Source organism: Pararge aegeria, chromosome 17 (assembly GCF_905163445.1).
Source record: "Pararge aegeria chromosome 17, ilParAegt1.1, whole genome shotgun sequence".
Classification (NCBI taxonomy): Eukaryota; Metazoa; Arthropoda; class Insecta; order Lepidoptera; family Nymphalidae; genus Pararge; species Pararge aegeria.
The window spans coordinates 5,698,314-5,724,083 of record NC_053196.1 but is presented as its reverse complement, the minus strand read 5'-3'; the positions used below and the strand labels follow the sequence as shown (position 1 = coordinate 5,724,083).

General features: G+C 34.8%; 1 protein-coding gene across 1 annotated transcript in view; it reads right to left on the bottom strand.

The window, feature by feature from the left end:
* The window catches only part of LOC120631056 (neuropeptide CCHamide-2 receptor-like), a 109,143-nt gene that overhangs the window by 52,779 nt on the left and 30,594 nt on the right, over positions 1-25,770 (bottom strand). The window lies entirely within an intron of this gene.

Sequence of the window (25,770 nt, the reverse complement as noted above, 5' to 3'; positions counted from 1 at the left end):
GTATAGGTAATGGTTTATATTTACCATCAGGTGGGCCATCTTCTTAGTCTGTTAATTATAACTACGGAAAAAAAGAGTTAGGAATCATCAAAAGAATTGGCAATACAAGAGCAGGTGATACTTTAGTAAAGTCAACCGTACATAAAAAAGTCCTTCTTTTTTCATATATAAATTAAATGCTTTTAAACTCGGAGCTTTTTTCACTCTAAGTAGTTTTCCATTAGACTCATTCGTCTTTGTTAGATGAGCTCTATTGTATTTTATTATGCAAATGTCAAGATTAAAAAGTTTAAAGATATTGCTAACATTATGATACATGATCGAGCATATTTTTTGAGAATAAATTACAGTATACGATCATTTTTCAAGATTACAGTTTTTCAATTTATTTTTAACCCCCGACGCAAAAAAGACTGGCGTAATAAGCTTGAAGTGTATGTGCGTGTGGCGTGTGTGCGTTTGTCTGCCTGTCTGCGACATCGTCGCTCCCGACTGCATGAGCCGATTATGATTTTGTTTTTTTTTGGCATAAAAGGTGAATTAGTCGGGAGCTATGTTTGATGAAAGTCTGTCCAAGAAGGCTGCCGCCATAAAATGGTTGAAAGGCCTTGGACCGACAAACTAAAAATAAAGTCGAGGTTTTTTTAAATTTAAATTTTATTTTATTTAACTTGACTTTAAATACGAGATGTTTTAGATATTCTGGAATGTTCTAAAAGCTCCGGCGATTGACAGTGGAATGGTGGCGGAATTCTACCCGCCCAGGAATTTTGACGTTTCCGAGCCGCGTAGTAACTAGATAACGGGCGTATACTGAAATTGCGCACGTGGTAAATAAAAAGGCGTAATTTGGCGAGTTATATTGCCAATCCCCGAACTCTAACACACAATAAAACTTTACTTATTCATATATCAGAATGTAGAGACTTCAATTTTCACATGAATTTAGATGTAGTGCTTTGAAGATGAATGTGTAAATAGATTATTAGAGAATGTCGCATTTAAGTTCCAGTAATTTTAACTTTTTAAACAAAACTGGGCAAATCTGCATAGCGCAATTTATATTTCTCTACTCTTTATACACTACAAACATCACATGTTAGGAATTGTGTATTGTACGGTCAACGGCAAAGATCCCGTAAGGTGATAACGTATCTCGCATCAGGCTTAAAAATTGCACCACTGTCAAACGTCACTTTAGTTTATTTATTGTATAGAAAAGTGACGTTAGACAGCAGTGAGATTTCCGCCTGTTGAAAGCCTGTCGCGAGATACGTAATCACCCTGCCCACGTCGGAGGAAACGAGTGCATTTTAATGATCTATATGGTGAATTAAGTTTTGTGGTCTTAGAAGATTTTTCATCTGGTCGGTTCAACCGAGCCGCTAAGCGATTTGACATTCCGGTACGAAGACGTGTAGAAACCTTAATGTTTGGGTTAATACAATATACAACCTTCAAAATCAAATCAAATCCTTTTATTTGCATAAAACATTGTAGGTATACATGTTTAGTCATAATATATGACATGCAAATCTTAATTTAAACAAATTCATTTATGTAATAATTAATAAAACATCAAAATAAATAAAATCAAAATAATCGGCTGAATATAATAAAATTTCATTAATTTTACTGTATGGAACAATAAACATGGAATGTCAAGTAAAAAATAACTAAACTAATAATTATATTTTATTATCCAAGAACTCTTTTACCGAGTAATAGCATTAATACAATACCTCTTAAAGACTAGCCTCCTACCATCTTAGAACGCATCATCACTCATCAAGATTTGATTGCAGCCAAGGGCCAACCTGTAGTGGGACAGTAAAAAATCAGGTACAGAACCTTCATTCTGCCATAATTGCATGCAGTGTATTGTGTCCAAAAACAGTGAAAACGCCACGTGCATATCTCTCTTCACACCCCTCACAAACTTTTCCCATTTTTGAAGTATAATAATTACTGTTAACTGCTAAATGGAATGAATTAACTAACTCGTGGTTAGTACTAAAGTGCCTGTTCGTGAAACACTGCTCAAGTGGAGTGGTTTTTGGTGCTTCAATATTACTCGTGTGCGCGGTTTCTGTACGTACATAATTCTGTGGTAAAATGGCGAGAATGGATTGCGCTGACAACTGTGTTTACCGGCTTTTACGTTCAAGTGCCCGGTAATTGATTGCTGAGTCATACTCATATCGTGCGATGTAATTATATCTAACTAGTATTGCCCGCGGCTTCGTACGTGTGTCTAAAGCATCATAATTTTCAACCCAAAAAACCAATGCCGTGTTGTGAAGGCAGTTTTTTTTTTCGTTGGTTTGTCAGCGATCTTAGTCCGTAAGACTTCACACATGCAGGTACGATATTTGCCTTCACTGTCAAAGAAATTTTGATTGCCAAAAAAATAAAAAGGCATACCAGGGATCGAACTCGGAAAGAGAAGGCAAAGCTATCACCGCTTATGTATTCAATAAAATTTTCGTATCGACACTTACCGATAACCATCTGGGTTACTACGGCGTCACCAGTGGAGTGAGGCGAGCGCGAAAGCTCGCCATAAGAAGAGACCAAACGCTCGACGTCATCGGGGGGAAATGGGAGACGACGATCCGAGGGTGCCTCCTTCAAGGACTCCGGATGACGTTAGAAATCGGGACTATCGTCTCTGTCAGACACTGAGTAGTCTGTGTGTGTGTGTGTGTGTTGTTAGAGATATCTGGGATCGTTCCATCGTTGTGTTATTCCCAGAATGTAAGTACATATGATAATAAAGTATAGTAATGTGAAAAATCGTTTATCGTGTTTCTTTTATGGACGAACTTTAGTGATTAGGTAGTCAATACGCTACTTATCTATATATACGCACTGATCCAGCATGGTGGACTATGGTCTTAACCAATTCTCTTTGTGGGAGGAGGCCCATGTACTGTAGAGGGCCGGTCTTGGGCTGATATGATGATGAAGATGATGATAAATGTGAGTGAGTTCCAAAAGCACACCCGTCAGATACGCACTTGGCAATTATGTATTTCCACTGATGCAAAAATTGTTCTAACCTTTTTATTGTCAAGAGATTGAAAGTAGTTCTAAAACCCTTTTTCCTGTGAAAGGTAGGGAGGCTGAGGATGATGTATATTATAATTGCGTCAATGCTCTACGACTAATTTTGCAAATTATGGCGTTTTATGGTATGAAGGAAAAACAGCTTTTTAGTCATCTTTAATATGCCTACCCATAAAACGATTCGAACAAGCATGCATCTTCGATACATCAACGGTGAAGATGCCCCACCCTTTAAGCAAATGATATAATTGTGTAAAGGCTATTAGGTGATCTGCATTTAGCCAATAGGGTGGACTACGGACTTATCCCTTCTCATTCTGTCCTATGCCCTGTAAAAGGCCAATAAAAGGTTTATAATTATGAAATGTCCTGCAGCCTGCAATATGGGTTATACTAGAACTTTGACTCCAAGTCTAAGTTCTAAGTAATAATAATGGTTTATTGTTCAATAAAACATAGGTACAAGTTACATTACATCTGCACCATAGGTATAACTTATATTATTGTAATAATTTACACGGCTATACAGAAATCAACTGTCCCTAAGCAAGGTTTTATACCTTACCTGTGTTATAGGCGACAGTGCTCATTATAAATATGGCTCGTTTAAAACAAAAAAAATAAAGATATGAATTCGCAGGTACAGCTGGTAATCATATTTGTACTAGGTTTCATATTTTGAACGTTTAATACATATCAGTGTGTGTGTGTGTGTGCGTGCGTGTGTGTGTGCGTATGTGTGTGTGTGCGTGTGTGAGTAGGTGTGTGTGTATATTACCGAACAAAACTAAAACTTCAAGCAACTTTTCAGTTTCTGCATGTTTGCAACCACTCTTTGACACGATTTTTACGTTTTTTTAATTTAGTGGATATATGTTAATGGTTTCATGTATTTTGTTGGATGTAGAACTGTCTCCCTGACAGTTTACTTCGGTGTCTTTCTGTTCTAAGTATGTCTAATCCTTAGAACAGAAAGACACCTACTTTATTTTTATCATAGGTGAGAAAATACTTTATTTTTATCATAGGTGAGAAAATTATGTTTGCGTTTTATAACTTGCGATAGGAAGAGTTGACACGAGTTGTGTTAAATGGGACACTATGATGAAAAACGTTCACATAATGTAGTCTGTATCATGTTTATGTCATTTAACGAGTCTATAATAGCTATTGGGTATTTCTTTAAAGAGTTCTCATTACCAGGTCGGATTTAGGACTTCAGCGACGTCATCCATCGTGTTTTGCAAAGCACGTTACGCTGTTTGTTCCGACAGCAACTTACGATAATCGCTGTTAGAGCCACATGGAAGCAGCGTTGTGGGTATTTGCTCTCAATTCTCTCCTACGAGAAATGAGATCTGTGCGTAGCAGTGGGAAGGTTGTGTAACGGCTCGTTATAACTTTACAGGGGCTTAGCTTGCGGGACGAATCACTGTAATTTAAACCCAGTACAATATTTTATTCCGCTGTAAACCAACAGAAGCGATAAATTGCTAAATTATTGGGGATCGCTGCCATGGAGCGTGAAAATAAAAAAGGTATTATCTCTATTTACATATTATTTATTTCTTGTCACTGCATCTGTATTAATGGAATTGGAATAATTTTAGATAGAGTCTCTTTTTTTCCTTTTCTAGCGCAAGGTTCATAAATTTTAGTTTATTATTGTAGTTACATCGCTTGTGTCAACTTCGCTGGAAGTGTTGAGCGCTGCGGTTTGATGAGTGCGAGGTGCCTCTTTCTCTCCTCTGTCTCGTGAGAGGTTCAGCCGTGCCTCGTTACCACTTTCCTGCTACACAAATACGTGCTGCCGAAAGAGCAGATTTCCTCCGATATAGGCGTCGGAGTCCTTTTCTGTATTCATATTTGTTTTCATTTGTAACATTACTACTACAGTGACCCTTGAAGCCCGTTTTTACGGTCTTCTGTACTCAGAATGTCCACCCCTTTTTTGATACGATGCGGGATGCTGCGTAGAAACAGAATGCGACTTAATATGACTCCCACACCTCTAAGAGGTTAGTCCATTACCATCTTTGACGGTATCGTAACTTGCCACGCCACGCCACGAGAGCGTTATGTCCCATTATTATCTCGTCCATCTCTATAGAAAAAATACGCGTAACGGTTAAAATGTTAGCCCTTCACGTGAGATTACAGTCAAGTGCTCATTTCTCATCATTATCGGGCTACTACACAGCACGGGTCACCTCTCAGAATGGTCGGATTTTGGGGAGTCCACCATGTTGGCCAGGCTTTACATGTCTTCGAGAACATTGTAAAAAACGCTCAGGCATGCAGGTTTTCTCAAGAACCACGATGTTTTTCTTCGCCGTTAATGTTAATGGTGATTTAATATTATTAACATCAACACTACAAACTTGTAGTGGAATAAAAAAAGGTAGTTCCAAGAACTAGCTACCCGTTATGTCAGATTAAGGGTGATCAAAGGCCTTTGATAAATAACGTCTGTCTGTTCATCAGGTTACCGAATTAATTTAACAGTAGTTAAATTGATTGTGTCTAAATTCAAACTGAAACTTACTATTGAAAGGCGCTTTGAGATCTTTGTCAAAATCTTCATCTTCAACAGTACTGTAGTGTACCTAACCAATTATTTAACATGTTACTATAATGTGTATATAAACGTGTAAGCGACTTGGAAAACTAACTCCACTGAATGCCTAACCCACACATACGAGTATATTAGTATATTTTGTTTTAGATATCGCTTATATGTAACAAAATTCGTTAAGTCCGCAAACCCACATTGCAGCAGTATGGTTAGTCTCTGAAACCCTCTCTCCCATGTGAGAGGCCTTTGCTCAGTAGTTGGACGTTAATACGCTTACGATGACAAAGGCCTTAATTTTGTGAATTAGGCCAATATGTTGAAGAATTCCTAAATATACCCATTTTCTACACTTGTAAGCATTGATTTCGTAAAATTACAGCTAGGCCCATCAATAACACTGCTATCACTCAAATTATCCTATTGTATTATATAATAGGTTTGTAATAACATAAGCAGCGATAGCCAAGTGGGTACGAGCTTGACCTCATTTTCGGGGGTCGTGTTCGAATCGGGCACGCACCTCTAAATTTTCAAAATGTTGTGCGTTTAAGGTAATTAAAAAATATCACTTGCTTCAACGGGGAAGGAAAACATCGTGAGGAAACCTGCATGCCTAAGACTTCTCCATGGTGTTCTCAAAGGTGTGTGGAGTCCACCATTCCGCAATGTGCTGGAGTACGGCCTTAACCCCTTCTCATTGCGGGAGTAGAAGTACCTTGTATTGGGCCGGTAGTGGGTTGATATGATGATGACAATAGCGCAAGACCATCTTAGATTCGCAAAAACTTACATAAAAGGCCCAAAATCTTCTGAATCAGGCGAATGTGTAGAAATATTCCTGCTACGTACAAATTCCTATTTGTAGTTTTGCCCATTTGCTACACTTGTAAGCATTGATTTCGTAAAATTACAGCTAGGCCCATCAATTACACTGCTATACTCATATTATCCTGTATCCTGTTATTCCCTAACAGCTACGAGAATTTGCTTTTGTTATCCTTTATTATTTTGACACACTTATTTCTTTTGTGTATTATTTCGCAAAACTTCTAGTTTGAAGTGTAGTATTAAGTTCAACGACCTGTGTGGAGTATTTGTGGATCTCCGGTGGTCAAGTTTGGAATTTAATATTTCTAATTCGACTCAGTTTTGATCCGTTGGGAGACTTGTTGTATCATTGTACTCCACACTAAACAGATCTGCCAATATGTAAGATTTAGAATTTACATTGAACAATTGCAAATAAATTCAGTGCGCAGTAAATTGCACTTTAAAGATTTTCCTGGTTTTAGCGGATAACAGCAAATTAAACTTAAGGTTCATTTTATACAACGTGGAAACGAATAACGATATACTGTTGAATTACAATAACTATATTTCATGAGGAATCACCCTGTATAAGTATGAAATAAAAAGAAGCATATTTATTTTTCCATACAAACTAATTCAAAACATTCTAAGTATTCACTTATTACAACTTTATTGAATATAAAAGACCGACACGCGCATAGTACCTACGCTACGCGTACCTAATAAAGTGACAGGAGCCACTAGATTTTAATTTTTCGAGTGATATTAAGGCTGTATCGGATTTCTTTAAGTAAAAACTATGGCAGTGGTTTACTCAAAAACTAGACTAGCGTTTCAGAGATAAATTTTAGAGACTGTAAATAATGTACCGCGAAAGTACCTGTTGAGTATTACGGTTTTCATGTACACGTTTTATAATCATGGAATTCCAAAAAGTAACGCCTGCTTATTTCTAACAAAATTGCTCGACTGATTTTCATGTCATTTTTTTCCCGTAAGCATTACCTACTTTAAGCTTTCTTCTTCGCTACTTTCAATTTGGGTAAATCCAAATCAAGTGAAACAATATCTTTAAAGGGTTCGTTATCAGATACAACTAGCAGCTGTTTACCATAGCAGTGATAGCCCAGTTATTAGGACTTCGGACTCCCTGCCAGGAGTTCCATGCCCAGAAATCACTTTTCGGAGTTATTTATTTATTTAAACTCTTTATTTACACACCACTACACAGGTGGGAGAATAAAGGACGAATTGAGAGAAAAACAAAGACTAGTAGAATAAAACAAAACAAAAGGCGGCCTTATCGCTCAGAGAGATCTCTGACAGGCAACCTTAGGAAGACAACAAGAGTGAGAACAAATAAGTGGTGTAAAATTATTATAAACATACATTCTATTAACTACATACGATTATAAAAACAATATAATAACACATTTAAAAAAAGATATAAAAATAAGAAACTAATATATATTATGACTAGCGGACCCCAGCGCCATCTGTCGAGCTGATTTGTGAATTTAAACCATCCACGGTGCCACGCAAACGCATACTAAAAAATTCATTCAAATCAGTCCAGCCGTTTAGGAGGAGCTGAGTGACATATACACGCACACAAGAAATATATATATATAAAGATAAGCTACGTGCGTTTTAAGCAATTCAATATCACTTCCTATAACAGTGACGGAAAATTTTGTAAGGAAATACAAACATGAGAGTTCTCCATAATTTTCTGTAGTCCGAACTTAGCCAGCGAAATGGACTTAAGCATTCTTATTCGTAGAAGAGACCCGTTCCCTGAATTAGGCCGGTAATATCGATGATGATGAATAACCGCCAGATGTGTCGAACATCTGGATTGTAATCAGTCCATCCGTTTGTGACCTACGATGTCACAGACATCTTAATTACAACATTCTGTGTCGGGGGTTAAGAAAAGATATCCATCCAGTTAACATTACGAGTAGCACGCCCATTTGTTGCTACGAAATGTAATGTAGCTCAACCTGAACACAATCAATCAAATCCATCCCCAGTATGCAAATATTGCTAATATCTGCATAACCTTTCTTAAGTACGTATCAAAGTGATCTGATTCTTATTTCGTAAGCTTAAAGACTGAAATACAATGCCTGTGTATACTTCCCAGAGTGAACTGAAAGCGTCGAAACTGCATTAAATTATGAAGCTAATCCTTTACAATGGCTGAGTGACGTTGAATAGGCGCATCTGTACACAAACGGAGACTGAACGAAACAATTGCATATTCTGTTGAGTTGTAGATCGATTTGAATGAAGAGCGGCGAATGAATTTGAATGAAGGGCGTTGATTTGAGATTGTGTTGATGCATATCATTGTTTTCTTAATGCGAAAGATAGATGATTTATGACGTTTTTCATTAACGACAAGGTGCCATCTAAGTAACGCCTAATCCAAGAATTATCATTGGTGAAAGGTATGCCTAGTAATCTTCCTAGGCATACCTTTCACCAATCGATTGTCACTAGACAACGCATATAACCTAACTTGTCTATGGTCCTTTCCACAAGGTGTGGTATTTTGTGTTTGTAACATCATATTTCCTAGGTAAAATTCTAAATAGAAGAATATACACCAAAGACAAATAAAATCTTACTCTGTCGTGTGTTCGAGATTTATTATAGAACCAAAGCTATAAATTAATTATGTCGGTCTTTAAGCCAATTAATTAAAGAGACCGTTCGTTTACACGGGACACTGCAGACATTAGCTTTATAAATTGTTATCATGACAAATGCATTCGAGGACTACAGGATTAATGGTCACCATTAGCTTTTACCTAATGGGTGCACAGTTTCACACTTTGCACAATAAATATAAATAATAGCGGAGAAAAATGCTAAAAGCAATATAATTCACGTGGTTATACTACCACGTTAATTATATTGCTTTAGGTTATTTTGGACCTACCAATTCTTTTTATCTGGAAAACAATAATTCTTTGACCTTTATTTCATTCGTAGAAATCAAGGGTTAGCAGTTTAAATATTCAAACTTCAGAGCCCTCGGTATTTACCTGTCTTTTTTCTTTGTTTACGGATATTACATTAAGAAATAGATGCCAGTGATAATTTAAAAAATCTAAATTCAAAATAGCCACGTACGATTCCTGGCGCCGTGGCTGGCGCTGTGGTCGTTCAAGTGGGAGATTCGAAGGTTTCAGCCGTGGCTAGTTACCATCAAACTGACAAAGACGTGCCGCTAAGCGATTTAGTATTCCGGTACGATGTCGCGTAGAAACGAATTATAGGTACAGGTTATTTCTTCATCTTGGACTGCATCATGACTTACCAACGGTTGAGATCAAGAGCAGTAGCAGAATTAAAATTAAAAAAACATATTTGGAATCCACGGTTTTGGCTTTGATATGATTTAAAAACGAATAGGATTTATTTTATCGTGACCTTAAGCTACCTTCGTTAAAGTGTCAACGTTGGTTTACCAGAGTGATCGACTGACTTTTGCTGCCACGGTAATAGTTATAGGTCACTGGCCACACTACCCACGTAAATATTACACGCACAATTTAGTGTACCATCGCACGCTAGCAATTGTGGCTCGCCATTTTCGAGTATTGAAACATTATTACGTCAAATGAAAATGGACCTTATATTACTTCTGTAAGACTCAAAAATCCGTTACTTATGATTTTTATTTTGAAAGAGTCGCCGAGAGCTCTGGACTGAAGAGGTGCGGACGAATTTGAACACAAAAGCAAAGTGGTTAAGTTCAATTTTACTCGGATTTTTTACCATTTTTCCAATGACAGTATTATGTATCGCAAATAATAAAAATTAAAAATATGACATTTTATCCACTTTATTGTTAATAATTGTTAGTAGCTAAGCTTTGAAAATAGATTTAGTAAAATAATACATCACATAATTAAATTCTGCTTAAATAAATCATCATTCGAAATGCAGCTTCAAAAGAATCGACATGTGTTTAGATGTGTGAGACTGACGTTTTTGTTCTATTCACTTATTTTGACAAACTTTCGTGTAAGTAGGTACTTAACTATAGTTCCAGCGCATTATTCCATTTCTGGCCTCTAAATTAATCGTAACCGTAAAAGCTGAAATTATTTTCATGGCCGCACTGTTGAAAGTAAAGTTCATAAAACGATATTTTCCTTTAATCCGAAGATATGCTTTTTAAGAATCCTGGAAATTTCAATCTCGAACCAGTCAAAGAATTTAATAAAACTTCGCTGCGACAGACGGCAGGTATCAAACGGTATTACCCATTAACTTGAAAGTTATGACAAATCAAATGTCATGTTTGCAGTTATGACATTTATAAACCACTTCTTTAAACGGATCGAAAGTAAATGTATAAATCTATTTTTAAAATCGAATCTAATAACACGGGATACCTAAGAAGCATCATTATTAAACTATTTCCGATCCAGTATGGTCCCCTCTCAGAATGGGAAGGGTTTTTTAAACCACCACGCTGGGTCAGTGCGGATTAGAAGACTTCAAACGCCTTTGAGAACGTTATGGAGAACTCTCAGGCATGGAGGTTTCCTCACGATGTTTTCCTACACCCTTACAGCAGATGCAGATGATCTTCTTCTTCTTCTTCTCTCTCTGTGCTGGTCTCCTTACTTGGTTGGCCGGAACCTCCCGTTGTACGTAGTGATACTGGTACAGCAAATGATATTGCAAGTACATAAATCCAAAAACTCACATTAACTAGTATCGTAACAATTTGAGAGTGCTGAATAAAAAAAAATGAAAATGAAATTCACTGTTTAAATATTCGTCAGTTTACAATAAGTGTTGGGAATCCTGAAGTGAAGTTTTAAAATAAAACCTGTGGTCTCAGGGTCCCCGCTTTCCTCCGAAAACAATGTATGAAGGTTTCCTTGTTTATATTGTTTTTTTTTTTATTATATAAGTTGTCCTTACTGACATTAGCCACAATATGTTTGTAGATGTTTGTTTTACATAATAATTCATACCTATTCGACATTTATGTCACTTTTTTAAAACCCTCGATTTTATACCTCTAAAACGAAAAAAAAAATTGTTGTTGTTGTGTTATTTAAATAATGTTGGGCCGACTGAATTAAGAACATACAGAACCCTTATTCAGCTATTATTGCATGCACTGTATTTTGTCCAAAATCAGTAAAACTTTTCTCATTTTCCAGCAGTTGACAGTAATTATTTTACATCTAATTTTAGAACATTAGAGAAATAATTACTGTCAACTGCTAAATGGACTGAAGTAACTAACTGCCTGTTGGAAAAACATTTCTAAAGTGAACTGATTTCGAATGCTTCAATATAAGTCGTGTACACGCATTCTGTATATTCTTAATTCTGTGGTTGGGCCACTATTATAAAAAATATTCCAATTTTTAGGTCAATAACTTTAAAGTTTAATGGCGCAATAGTTAGCTGTTACGGCCAAGGGTTATATTTTGTCAGTTTGGCACTGAGCACTGAAAATGCCAATTTTTTACATTCAAAAATACGTGTAATTGTTTAACGCTCCATTTGCGTACAGATAGGTCGACTCACTGTCTGTCACTTGTAATGAATGGGCTTGATTATTGAATCCAAAATAGCTCTCGATTTATCTACTATTAACCATATCAACGCATTTTAAACTTTAAATCAAGTGTTACAAGATTTATTTTTCTTTAAGCTTGTATGCCAAGCCTTTTGTAAATGCACCGTATATCGCTATTTACCATTACGAGAAGTGCATATGGGCAGATAGGGGTGGGTTTTAATGTTTGCGAGCTAGATAACATGTGATGCCATAATTAATACAAAGTTTCTCACGCAAACCAGTAAATGCAAGGAGATATGGTGTAGGTGAAGTTAGCAGAGCATTTGCCAGCAGATCAAAAATAAAACGGAGTTCTCTTCGCATGCAGCTGAGTTCTAGAGTTCCTGATGATTTTTACGAATAGTTCTGGCGTTTTTACCCCCAAAAAAAGGGTGTCAAAAAATGATCTGCTAACTTCCGATAGCAGATCATTTTCGAGCAAATCAAAATTTGATGCTTGTTCTGGACGCATGCAGCTTAGATCTATAGTTCCTGATACTTTTTAATAATAGTTCTGTCGTAAATACTGAAAAAAAAATACTTAAAGAAAATAACCCTAAACATCCTATCGTACACAAAGACCTTTGAATAAAACATTTTTTAGACCCGTACTCTCTCGAAACTCTTTTCTTTCTCACACATCAGTATATAAACTATAATAAAAAAATATTAAAGTTCTTATAAATCAAGTTTCAGAGTCACCACAACAAACATGAAAATTTATTTTCTTAAATAATTACATAAAATAATACAAAACATTTGTTTTTGAAAACCCTACCTATTAAAGGGATAAGAACTCTTTTGTTTCTGTTGAAGCATCATAACGCCTGAAACATAACATAAAACCAAGCCTCAAACACTGTTATTCGAGACTGCATATCAGACGTCAATATTTTCAATCCAAAAGAATTATATGAGGAATTATTTTTTTGAAAACCCATTAAACCTCACAGCTAAGAACTCTTAAATTTCTGATAGAACGCTACTTACACTATAACACGAAAAAAATTCAAGCCTAGAACACACGTACTTTAGACTGCATATCACACTTCAATATTTTAATGTCTAAAAAATTAAATAACAGAAAGTATAATTTTTTTTGGCAACCCTATAGATCCGACAGCCTAGAACTCTTTAAATTCCGATAGATCACTACTAACACTATAACATAATTAAAATTGAAGCCTAGAACACTCGTACTTTAGACTGCATATCACACGTCAATATTTTAATATCGAAAAAATTACATAACAGAAAGTTTAATTATTTTTGGCAACCCTATATTCCACACAGCCTAGAACTCTTCTGTTTCCGATAGAACACTACTAACACTATAACATAATTAAAGTTCAAGCCTAGAACACTCGTACTTTAGACTGCATATCACACGTCAATATTTTAATATCGAAAAATTAGATTACTTGATTTGTATTTTTTTTTTTTTAAGAAACCCATCCTACAGCCTAGAACTCTTTAAATTCCGATAGATCACTACTAACACTAAAACATAATTAAAATTGAAGCCTAAAACACTCGTACTTTAGACTGCATATCACACGTCAATATTTTAATATCGAAAAAATTACATAATAGAAAGTTTAATTATTTTTGGCAACCCTATATTCCACACAGCCTAGAACTCTTTTGTTTCCGATAGAACACTACTAACACTATAACATAATTAAAATTCAAGCCTAGAACACTCGTACTTTAGACTGCATATCACACGTCAATATTTTAATATCGAAAAATTAGATTACTTGATTTGTATTATTTTTAAGAAACCCATCCTACAGCCGAGAACTCTTTAAATTCCAATAGATCACTACTAACACTAAAACATAATTAAAATTGAAGCCTAGAACACTCGTACTTTAGACTGCATATCACACGTCAATATTTTAATATCGAATAAATTACATATCAGAAAGTTTAATTATTTTTGGCAACCCTATATTTCACACAGCCTAGAACTCTTTAATTTTTGATAAAACACTACTAACACTAAAACATAATTAAAATTGAAGCCTAGAACACTCGTACTTTAGACTGCATATCACACGTCAATATTTTAATGTCTAAAAAATTAAATAACAGAAAGTATAATTTTTTTTGGCAACCCTATAGACCACACAGCCTAGAACTCCTTAATTACTGATAGAACACTTCTTACACTAAAACATAATTAAAATTGAAGCCTAGAACACTCGTACATTAGACTGCATATCACACGTCAATATTTTAATATCGAAAAAATTACATAACAGAAAGTTTAATTATTTTTGGCAACCCTATATTCCACACAGCCTAGAACTCTGTCATTTTTGATAAAACACTACTAACACTATAACATTATTAAAATTCAAGCCTAGAACACTCGTACTTTCGACTGCATATCACACGTCAATATTTTAATATCGAAAAATTAGATTACTTGATTTGTATTATTTTTAAGAAACCCATCCTACAGCCTAGAACTCTTTAAATTCCGATAGATCACTACTAACACTAAAATATAATTAAAATTAAAGCCTAGAACACTCGTACTTTAGACTGCATATCACACGTCAATATTTTAATGTCTAAAAAATTCAATAACAGAAAGTATAATTTTTTTTGGCAACCCTATAGACCCCACAGCCTAGAACTCTTAAATTACTGAAAGAACACTTCTTACACTTTAACACAATTAAAATTTAAGCCTAGAATACACGTACTTTAGACTGCATATAACACGTCAATATTTTAATATCAAAAAAATTACATAACCGAAAGTATAATAAATCGAAAAAATTACATAACAGAAAGTATAACTAGTTTTGACAACCCTATAGACCACACAATCTTGAACTCTTTAATTACTGATAGAACACTTCTTACACTTTAACACAATTAAAATTCAAGCCTAGAACACACGTACTTTAGACTGCATATCACACGTCAATATTTTAATATCGAAAAAATTACATAACAAAAAGTTTAATTTTTTTTGGCAAGCCTATAATCCACACAGCCTAGAACTCTGTCATTTTTGATAAAACACTACTAAACACTACAAAAAAATTAAAATTCAAGTCTAGGACACTTGTACTTTAGACTGCATATCACACATCAATATTTTAATGTCGAAAAATTAGATTACTTTTTTTTGGCACAACAGAACAGAAAGTATAATTTTTTTTGGTTGAAAAAAAAAATTATACTTTCTGTTATTTAATTTTTTAGACATTAAAATATTGACGTGTGATATGCAGTCTAAAGTACGAGTGTTCTAGGCTTCAATTTTAATTATGTTTTTGTGTTAGTAGTGATCTATCGGAATTTAAAGAGTTCTAGGCTGTAGGATGGGTTTCTTAAAAAAAATACAAATCAAGTAATCTAATTTTTCGATATTAAAATATTGACGTGTGATATGCAGTCTAAAGTACGAGTGTTCTAGGCTTGAATTTTAATTATGTTATAGTGTTAGTAGTGTTCTATCGGAAACAGAAGAGTTCTAGGCTGTGTGGAATATAGGGTTGCCAAAAACATTTATACTTTCTGTTATGTAATTTTATCGATATTAAAATATTGACGTGTGATATGCAGTCTAAAGTACGAGTGTTCTAGGCTTGAATTTTAATTATGTTATAGTGTTAGTAGTGTTCTATCGGAAACAAAAGAGTTCTAGGCTGTGTGGAATATAGGGTTGCCAAAAATAATTAAACTTTCTGTTATGTAATTTTTTCGATATTAAAATATTGACGTGTGATATGCAGTCTAAAGTACGAGTGTTCTACGCTTCAATTTTAATTATGTTTTAGTGTTAGTAGTGATCTATCGGAATTAAAGAGTTCTATGCTGTAGGATGGGTTTCTTAAAAAAAATACAAATCAAGTTATCTAATTTTTCGATATTAAAATATTGACGTGTGATATGCAGTCTAAAGTACGAGTGTTCTAGGCTTGAGTTTTAATTATGTTATAGTGTTAGTAGTGTTCTATCGGAAACTGAAGAGTTCTAGGCTGTGTGGAATATCGGGTTGCCAAAAATAATTAAACTTTCTGTTATGTAATTTTGTCGATATTAAAATATTGACGTGTGATATGCAGTCTAAAGTATGTGTGTTCTAGGCTTCAATTTTAATTGTGTTATAGTGTAAGAAGTGTTCTATCAGTAATTAAAGAGTTCTAGGCTGTGTGGTCTATAGGGTTGCCAAAAAAAATTATACTTTCTGTTATTTTATTTTTTAGACATTAAAATATTGACGTGTGATATGCAGTCTAAAGTACGAGTGTTCTAGGCTTCAATTTTAATTATGTTTTAGTGTTAGTAGTGATCTATCGGAATTTAAAGAGTTCTAGGCTGTAGGATGGGTTTCTTAAAAAAAATACAAATCAAGTAATCTAATTTTTCGATATTAAAATATTGACGTGTGATATGCAGTCTAAAGTACGAGTGTTCAAGGCTTGAATTTTAATTATGTTATAGTGTAAATAGTGTTCTATCGGAAACAAAAGAGTTCTAGGCTGTGTGGAATATAGGGTTGCCAAAAATAATTAAACTTTCTGATATGTAATTTTTTCGATATTAAAATATTGACGTGTGATATGCAGTCTAAAGTACGAGTGTTCTAGGCTTCAATTTTAATTATGTTTTAGTGTTAGTAGTGATCTATTGGAATTTAAAGAGTTCTCGGCTGTAGGATGGGTTTCTTAAAAATAATACAAATCAAGTAATCTAATTTTTCGATATTAAAATATTGACGTGTGATATGCAGTCTAAAGTACGAGTGTTCTAGGCTTGAATTTTAATTATGTTATAGTGTTAGTAGTGTTCTATCGGAAACAAAAGAGTTCTAGGCTGTGTGGAATATAGGGTTGCCAAAAATAATTAAACTTTCTGTTATGTAATTTTTTCGATATTAAAATATTGTTGTGTGATATGCAGTCTAAAGTACGAGTGTTCTAGGCTTCAATTTTAATTATGTTTTAGTGTTAGTAGTGATCTATCGGAATTAAAGAGTTCTAGGCTGTAGGATGGGTTTCTTAAAAAAAATACAAATCAAGTAATCTAATTTTTCGATATTAAAATATTGACGTGTGATATGCAGTCTAAAGTACGAGTGTTCTAGGCTTGAATTTTAATTATGTTATAGTGTTAGTAGTGTTCTATCGGAAACTGAAAAGTTCTAGGCTGTGTGGAATATCGGGTTGCCAAAAATAATTAAACTTTCTGTTATGTAATTTTTTCGATATTAAAATATTGACGTGTGATATGCAGTCTAAAGTATGTGTGTTCTAGGCTTCAATTTTAATTGTGTTATAGTGTAAGAAGTGTTCTATCAGTAATTAAAGAGTTCTAGGCTGTGTGGTCTATAGGGTTGCCAAAAAAAATTATACTTTCTGTTATTTAATTTTTTAGACATTAAAATATTGACGTGTGATATGCAGTCTAAAGTACGAGTGTTCTAGGCTTCAATTTTAATTATGTTTTAGTGTTAGTAGTGTTTTATCAAAAATTAAAGAGTTCTAGGCTGTGTGAAATATAGGGTTGCCAAAAATAATTAAACTTTCTGATATGTAATTTATTCGATATTAAAATATTGACGTGTGATATGCAGTCTAAAGTACGAGTGTTCTAGGCTTCAATTTTAATTATGTTTTAGTGTTAGTAGTGATCTATTGGAATTTAAAGAGTTCTCGGCTGTAGGATGGGTTTCTTAAAAATAATACAAATCAAGTAATCTAATTTTTCGATATTAAAATATTGACGTGTGATATGCAGTCTAAAGTACGAGTGTTCTAGGCTTGAATTTTAATTATGTTATAGTGTTAGTAGTGTTCTATCGGAAACAAAAGAGTTCTAGGCTGTGTGGAATATAGGGTTGCCAAAAATAATTAAACTTTCTATTATGTAATTTTTTCGATATTAAAATATTGACGTGTGATATGCAGTCTAAAGTACGAGTGTTTTAGGCTTCAATTTTAATTATGTTTTAGTGTTAGTAGTGATCTATCGGAATTTAAAGAGTTCTAGGCTGTAGGATGGGTTTCTTAAAAAAAAAAAAATACAAATCAAGTAATCTAATTTTTCGATATTAAAATATTGACGTGTGATATGCAGTCTAAAGTACGAGTGTTCTAGGCTTGAACTTTAATTATGTTATAGTGTTAGTAGTGTTCTATCGGAAACAGAAGAGTTCTAGGCTGTGTGGAATATAGGGTTGCCAAAAATAATTAAACTTTCTGTTATGTAATTTTTTCGATATTAAAATATTGACGTGTGATATGCAGTCTAAAGTACGAGTGTTCTAGGCTTCAATTTTAATTATGTTATAGTGTTAGTAGTGATCTATCGGAATTTAAAGAGTTCTAGGCTGTCGGATCTATAGGGTTGCCAAAAAAAATTATACTTTCTGTTATTTAATTTTTTAGACATTAAAATATTGAAGTGTGATATGCAGTCTAAAGTACGTGTGTTCTAGGCTTGAATTTTTTTCGTGTTATAGTGTAAGTAGCGTTCTATCAGAAATTTAAGAGTTCTTAGCTGTGAGGTTTAATGGGTTTTCAAAAAAATAATTCCTCATATAATTCTTTTGGATTGAAAATATTGACGTCTGATATGCAGTCTCGAATAACAGTGTTTGAGGCTTGGTTTTATGTTATGTTTCAGGCGTTATGATGCTTCAACAGAAACAAAAGAGTTCTTACCCCTTTAATAGGTAGGGTTTTCAAAAACAAATGTTTTGTATTATTTTATGTAATTATTTAAGAAAATAAATTTTCATGTTTGTTGTGGTGACTCTGAAACTTGATTTATAAGAACTTTAATATTTTTTTATTATAGTTTATATACTGATGTGTGAGAAAGAAAAGAGTTTCGAGAGAGTACGGGTCTAAAAAATGTTTTATTCAAAGGTCTTTGTGTACGATAGGATGTTTAGGGTTATTTTCTTTAAGTATTTTTTTTTCAGTATTTACGACAGAACTATTATTAAAAAGTATCAGGAACTATAGATCTAAGCTGCATGCGTCCAGAACAAGCATCAAATTTTGATTTGCTCGAAAATGATCTGCTATCGGAAGTTAGCAGATCATTTTTTGACACCCTTTTTTTGGGGGTAAAAACGCCAGAACTATTCGTAAAAATCATCAGGAACTCTAGAACTCAGCTGCATGCGAAGAGAACTCCGTTTTATTTTTGATCTGCTGGCAAATGCTCTGCTAACTTCACCTACACGGAGATATACCCATGTTCTGTATAACAATGAGAGTAGCTTTATTCCGAAGCGGTGATAGCCCGGTTGCAGTGGCGTGCACTTGATTTAAATTAAATTAAATTATATAAATAAATAATAAATATACTACGACAATACACACATCGCCACCTAGCCCCAAAGTAAGCGTATTAGCTTGTGTTATGGGTACTAAGATGACTGATGAATATTTTTATGAATTATATATACATAAATACTTTAAAAAATACATATTATAAACACCCAGACACTGAAAAACACTTATGCTCATTACACAAACATTTTCCAGTTGTGGGAATCGAACCCACGGCCTTGGACTCAGAAAGCAGGGTCGCTGCCCACTGCGCCAGTTGAAGTTGATACATGCACAAAAGCACTGCATACCCAAATTATTATATATGGTTCATATAAAAAAAAAAAAAAAAAAAAAAAAAAAGAAATATTAGAGGGGATTTTTTTGCATTTCATGCTATGTATCTGCTTTATGCATACCATGGCCGAATATCCCGTGTACGCCACTGCCCAGTTGGTAAGATTTTGACTTCACTTCCGGAGCCGACTTCGAATCCCACCTCTAACTTTTCGGAGCGTTTTTTATTCAAGGAAATGAATATCATAACGGTGTAGGATAACGTAGGTAAAAGATATTTTGAAAATGAAAAGTTAGAAGTTGGTGCCAATGTTCGTAGATACTATACCAAATTTATAGGTACTACTGTAGGCACTCGCCTAGTATACCTACTGCAAGCATCGCGCTTATGTTCATATAGGTACTCGTAAAATCAACGCACGCTTCTATATATTGCCGACGCACTTCAGGCTACGTGCGTACGCTACGTAGAGGTACCATGTATAATCGTTCAAATATATTACAACGCGAATGGTATGAAATATCGTCTGGCACATTTATACACATATTAATGGTGAGAGATGGTGTTTTCATAATAATAATATATAAATTTATTAACCAAACAAGTAGACTTAAAACTATTATGGTGTAATCATAAATTCTTACGAATTTTACCGTACACCACCGTGCCGTCGACAAAAAATAGCATCTAAAGAAAATAATTAACACCCACCTACTCACTACATCAATCGAGATATTCCATATATATATAATTCCCTCAATATAATTAGGTAGATACAGGTTTGTAGCAGGTAGGCAGGTAGGTACTATAATATTAACTAACAATCTTATTTAAACCTATAGCTACATAACTTGAATAGTAATGTAGGTATTGCTTACAAAAAACCTTAAGTGGATAACAAAGCAGGTAGTTTAAAAATGCGGTAAGTTAATGCGACGAACGTCCATCGAGCAACGAAATACAGGATGCCCAGTTGTCGCATATTTTTAGGAATTAACTGTTATTGTACTTTGAATTTGCATGCACACCTGAAGCGTACATTCTCAAACCACAGCTGAAATGCTCCCTTTTGACGCTTGTGGAGCATTGAGCTATATACAGTAGGCTTCCCTATGCAGATACGAGAAATGGTCTCCTAGCAGCAGATGCAAGCGGCAGTTTGCAAAACAAATGCCAGCTACCGCGATAAGACATTCGAACCGAAGAACCTATATCGTCATCATCATCTCAACCACTGGACGACGACTGCTCGACATAGGTTTACTTCTTTTAACCTCTTACTTTTCTAAGTTACGTGCGTTTGTAATTGAAATATCACTTGCTTCAACGGTGAAGGCAAACATCGTGAGGAAACCTGCATGCCTGAGTTCTACATAATGTTCTCAAAGGTGTGTGGAGTCCACGAACCTAAGTTAACTTAACCTCTTCTCATTATAGGAGAAGTCCCGTGCTCTGTAGTGAGCTGGTAATGGGTTGATGTGATGATGATGTGACATCCAATGAAATAAAGGAACTCTATGGTTTGCTGTATGAAATGTTAAAGTATTGTTTTTGACAGCCGGTTGGCGCAGTGGGCAGCGACACTGCTTTCTGCGTCCAAGGCGGTGGGTTCGATTCCCACAACTAGAAAAATGTTTGTGTGATGAACATGAATGTTTTTCAGTGTCTGGGTATTTATCTGTATATTATAAGTATGTATGTGTATTATATTCACAAAAATATTCTTCAGTCATCTTAGTACCCATAACACAAGCTATGCTTACTTTGGGGCTAGATGGCGCTGTGTGTATTGTCGAAGTATATTTATTTATCTATTTATATTTAGTTCAGTTAGGGCTAGCACCAAATCAACACGTCCCTCGTGTCAACAACAATCATGCCGACCAAAATCGTAGTGATCGCGTCCAGCGGTCAATTACAAGCGTTATGTCCAAATAGTCTATAATAACAACTCAAATAGGATTGCTGTTTGAATAGCTTATCGTACGATCAGCTTCGTGGCAATATTGCGAGCATGTGCAAACACAATGTTCGTCCGAACAAAAGAAACATCGTTATTTATTAATTGTGTTTACGTACACTTGGAGGATAGATCAGTTAGCAGTATAATAGAAACTAGCTGACCCGTGCAACTTCGTCTGCACTAAATCGGTTATTACCGGAAAACACAAATAAAATGACATTTTCCAAAAATGAATCCTAGCTAGATCGATTTATCGCCCCCGAAACCCCCTGTATACTAAATTTCATGAAAATCATTGGAGCCAATTCCGAGATTCCAATTAGATATATACAAGAATTGCTCGTTTAAAGATATAAGATATAATAGCGGCATATGCGTGTACAGAACTGATCAAGATCTCAACAACTAAAAGAGATTACGGGAGGTTTTTATAGTGTTACTTTTATATCGCACTGTAATTTCAAATAGATAGAGTATAGTAGATACTTACCTCAATGGCAGTTTATTAACACAGACCTAAATATTAAATAGCGTCATGTCTAATTTCATTCGTCTTCATTTTACTACCGCTGCTGAGTTTTCTCAAATTAGCAGCACTGATCTGATGATGGTGCGATAAAGCGTGATATTACACGCTTGGCCATAAACGTTTAATCAATCGGAATTACGATTATGAAAAAAGACATTTATAAATAACACAATCTGTGTTATAAATAAAATATTTTTTCACTTATAAATAATAATAATAAATAAATATACTACGACAATACACAAATCGCCATCTAGCCCCAAAGTAAGCGTAGCTTGTGTTATGGGTACTAAGATAGCTTTTATGAATGTAATACACATAAATACTTATACTATATAGATGTTTATCTGTACCACCCAGTACCCAGACACTGATAATCATTCATGTTCATCACACAAATATTTTCCAGTTGTGGGAATCGAACCCACGACCTTGGACTCAGAAAGCAGGGTCGCTGCCCACAGCGCCACTCGGCCGCCAAAATTTGTTTCGATAGGTTCAGTTGTTACAATATTTTGACTTAATTACTTATTTTAGGCAAAGTTTTATTAAGGCATAAGAAAAAGGTAAATCGAAATTTTTTACTTGGCCATCTATCGATGGATTTATTGAGGGCTTCTAAGTATGAATGAATAAATTTACTTTTATTGCAAGCCACAATAGGTACATAAAAATAAGTATAAGAAGAGATACTGCTGAGTTTCTTGCCGGCTTCTTCTCGGTAAAATCTGATTTTCCGAACCGGTTGTAGAGTCACTACAAACAGACAGACTTGACGTTTCAAAAGTGCTTATATTAGGCCTACTTGAAATAAATGAATTTGAATTTTGGATTTTGAACGTAGGTATACATTAAACAATTTTGCGGCCTTATCGCTTCATAGCGAATTCTTCTCGGCAACCAATGGCAAATAAAAACAAATACAGAAATAAGGTAGGTGGTGCAAATAAACGTACACTCAAACAAATATTTCATTTCTTTAAATAACTATATATTATATATTTTTAACAAAACTTGTAATTAAATAAAAAATACGTAAATAAGTAGTGTGTTTTTAATTGCCCTACGGCAGGGTCTTTTTGTGGGTAAAAATTTTGTAAAAATATCAGGACCATGTTTAACACCTGTGCCTTATTTTCTAAGTAGCACTTACGAGTAGTTTAATCAATGACATAAAATCCAAAATTATGACGAATTATTGTTCTACGGCCTCACTACATTGGCCGTACAACAATAATGGCAAATATGATTGGCAAATGTTACTATGATTTTACAGAAAGAATCGCACGCCCCAGAAAAACATGTAAAAAATATGTAACCTTCATAGTAGGGTAATAAACGCTGTAGTAGGTACTACCATTTTACTGCGTATAAAATTTGTAACATTCATTCGTAGATATCATAGATAACAGAAGAAAATAGAGAGGCACATATACACTATATTTTGTACGGTGAGCTTCTTTGCAATTTGTTGAATAGTCATCACGCATTTTAGCGTGTCCATACCCTAAAATAATTAATAATACTAATTCTTCGTATGGACACGCTAAAATGCGTGATGACTATTCAACAAATTGCACTGAACTTACAGTATTAGAAAATAGGCAGAGGCTGCCTGGAATCGGAACCTGATGTTCAAATATAAAGTATAAGACTTAAAGGCAACTGCAAAATGCAACTACTCAAGCTATAGTAACGTGATCCAGAAAATTGAGTAGCAAAAGGTAAAACCACTGCTTGCACTCGGAATCGGCAACGAAGTGTTTATGTGCGTTTTAAGCAATCAAAATATCACTCGCTTCAAATATATAGGAAAACATTGTGGGGAAACCTGCATGCCTGAGAGTTCTCTATGATGTTCTCAAAGGCGTGTGGAGTCCACCAATCCGCACTGGGCCAGCGCGGGTGACCCATGCTCTGTCGCGGGCCGGTAATAGGTTGATATGATGAATAATAATAAACTGGGGGCAAGGTAAGCCAATTGACATGCAATTGTAGCCCGGCAGGCGACGCAAGTCCTCTCTAGTTTTCTTTACTCTGAGGTAGCTAGTATAACGAGTTATTTTCGTTAATTAATCGACGGGAAGCGCTAATTCTTTATCACCATTTAAATTTACGCCCCCCCAAAAAGGAAGACATCAATTCCAACCCATGCTGCTAGGTCAGGGTTTAGAGCGGTTTAATTCTTTTTAACTGCCTGTAAATTACTGCCTGTAATAATAATCCAGCTAACTAATGTTTTGTGAAAAACATCTGTTTGGAATAGCTAGTAATTTTTGGTGAGGAATTAAGTTTTGTTGCAACAGCGTAATGAGGGAAATAAACAGTTGTTTATTTTTTTTAATTTTCTATCTCGTTTTGTACCATTCCACAAAGCTTGGTGTTGCTTCAGATTGGATAAAAGCAGGCGTTAATTTGCGGAATCCCATGAAATATTATAAAAATTAACCTTAATTTGCTATACTCCGCGAAAAGCAGGAGAATCTGTTTCGTGTAATTTATAATTTCTTCAATCTTTATACTCCACACTAAGCCGATCTTCGGCAGTGTAACCTCTACGCACGTTTCGCTCCGAAACCGGAGACTCCTTAGGAGATGTAGACTGTATAAAGATTTAAGAAATTATAATTTACAAAATACAGATTCTGCTGCTTTTCGCGGAGTATAGCAAATTAATTGAATGTAAAAATGTAAAATGTAAATTGTTGATGTTGGAAAAGAGCAACTGAGTTTTTTGCCGGCTTCTTCCCGGTAGAATCTGCGTTCCGAACCGGTAGTAGAGTCACTACAAACAGACTGACTTGCTTATATTAGGCCTACTAGACATAAACGAATTTTTGAATTTTGAATTTAAGCTTAATTTTCATAACGTTGCTTCTTCATACTCGTAGTTGCCTATTGGTAGATCTCGAAAGAAAAAGCATCTTAAGCGAGATCCATTCTAAATATAGTTTGCTCAAATCAGCAAGTGATGAAACCTTACATTCAAAAAGTAAAAGCATAGGACTATAAAAATGATAAAATAATTTTTCACTGAGAGAGGCAGTCGTAAATTTTGCTTCAACGAATCTGTCTCACAGGATCATCCTATAAAAGGTTTTGTTTCAAGTATTCATCTTTCTATTCAGAGTTGACTTTCAACTAAAATGCCTGCGCTTCGGAATATTTTATGTTAAATTTAATTTTTCCGAATATATATCAGCATCATCGTTATATCAACCCATTGCCGTCCCTTACAAGCCACGTTAAAGCCGTAGTCCACCCCGGTGGCCCAGTGCGGATTGGTGGACACCACACACCTTTGAGAACATTATGTAGAACTCTCAGGCATGCAGGTTTCCTTACGATGTTTTCCTTCACCGTTGAAGCAAGTGATATTTTAATTACTTAAAACGCACATAAATTAGAAAAGTAAGAGGTGCGTGCTGGGATTCGAACTCAGCCCCCCGAAAGTGTAGCCGAGCTCCCCGCCCACAGGGCTACCACCACTTCACAAAAAAAACTTTTTTCACTCCACCTAAGGTACATTACAGTCTACTCGTTCTTCGATTGTGACATTAAATAATTACGAATCATCATCAGTATCAACACGTTTGAGAAGCATTTTTTTA